Source organism: Anastrepha obliqua, chromosome 3 (assembly GCF_027943255.1).
Source record: "Anastrepha obliqua isolate idAnaObli1 chromosome 3, idAnaObli1_1.0, whole genome shotgun sequence".
NCBI lineage: Eukaryota > Metazoa > Arthropoda > Insecta > Diptera > Tephritidae > Anastrepha > Anastrepha obliqua.
In genome coordinates this window covers 47,673,952-47,675,572 of record NC_072894.1, presented here as the reverse complement: position 1 = coordinate 47,675,572, position 1,621 = coordinate 47,673,952, and the positions used below count along the sequence as shown (strand labels likewise).

The window sequence follows — 1,621 nt, the reverse complement described above, 5'->3', positions numbered from 1 at the left end:
CCTTCCGTAAGACAAACTGAGAGAGAATAAGACGAAAGCATCATTAGGAGCGGGATAATTATAGGTTCATTATAATATTGCTCTAAAGTTCATATTTTATTTTCTTCATTTTATTTTATTCATCCTCAATGTTTTCAATTTCAACAAATGATACGAGTGGCTTATGATAGATAAAATATGATACAAATGCTTTGGTTTCGATGTTGTCAAAAAAAATACCCAAACGGACCGAAGAAACAGACTTACAAATTTCTTCCATTTTCGTCTACTTGTATTCATATAAAAATTTATGTCTCTTCCCACCAAAGCTAAATGTATTAGTATATTTCTTCTTGTATTTATTCAAGGCTGAAATCCCGGCGGTACTGCAATACCGGGCCAACCCGTGGCAGAGGTGGAGAGCAAGCCCCTAAAACACTCCGCCCATTTCCAAAAATCAGTTTAACATTTGTTGTCCTCCGATGGAGGATCTATCAGATGTTAAGCTGATAGGAACAGATACCACACTACCTACTTCAATAGATTTTCTAATAAACCTTTTGAGAATTACACTCTCACAAAAATTAATGTACGAAATGTTTATACCGATTCACTTAAACTGACTTTCAGTATCTAAACCAAAAAACTGTTTTCAATAAATAATCAGAAATGTCCTACAATGCAAATTTCCAAAAAAAAAAAAAATTCCATTTTCGTCTACATGTATTCATATAAAAATTTATGGCTCTTCCCACCAAAGCTAAATGTATTAGTATATTTTTTCTTGTATTTATTCAAGGCTGAAATCCCGGCGGTACTGCAATACCGGGTCAACCCGTGGCAGAGGCAGAGCAAGCCCCTAAAACACTCCGCCCATTTCCAAAAATTAGTTTAACATTTGTTGTCCTCCGATGGAGGATCTATCAGATGTTAAGCTGATAGGAACAGATACCACACTACCTACTTCAATAGATTTTCTAATAAACCTTTTGAGAATTACACGCTCACAAAAATTATTTATATCAACATATAATATAACGCTTCGTAACTAAATAACTTTTAGGCCATCACCTACAGCATGACGCGGTAGCCGAGCGACTAGCAATGTGAGCTTCCGATCCAAAATCCTTGGTTCGAATCACAAGAAAAAATAAAAGTTATTTTTATTTAGTTCGTCGCTACGTTTATATCAACATATAATATAACGCTTCGTAGCCAAGTTGGTCGCTTTTTTCGTTTCACTTTTTCCCAAATCACTCCCAACGATTCTAAAGAAGTTTTCACTTCAAAAAATTAAAAACAGTGGATACTGCTCAGATAGTATCTTAAAGATTCCTCTGTGTCCCGTAGTTCAGTTTTCGTGCCTGAAACCTTATTTATGAAGCATACACATAAAATCAATGTGTTGCTTCCTATTGTATCTTAAGATCAAAGTGGAGCAAATGCAGCATAGCATTTAGTGCACCGCCGCAGGTTGTACTCGTGGCACCTGTAATATGGCACTTCTTTGTAGCCTGTATAGGTCCCGAGGTGTGGACTTAACCATGGTCCGTCTCCACCAAACCACAAAAGCATAAGTGATAAGTGGTCTGATAAGTACTGTGTATAGCCACTAGACAATAGCAGGTTTCAGACCCCACGT

At 36.6% G+C, this 1,621-nt stretch overlaps 2 pseudogenes; both read right to left on the bottom strand.

Annotated features, from left to right (window-relative positions):
* Window positions 1-338: 338 nt before the first annotated feature.
* LOC129243339 (U2 spliceosomal RNA) lies at window positions 339-526 on the bottom strand (annotated as a pseudogene).
* Window positions 527-769: 243 nt separating this feature from the next.
* Window positions 770-955, bottom strand: LOC129243335 (U2 spliceosomal RNA; annotated as a pseudogene).
* Between the last annotated feature and the right edge of the window lie 666 nt (window positions 956-1,621).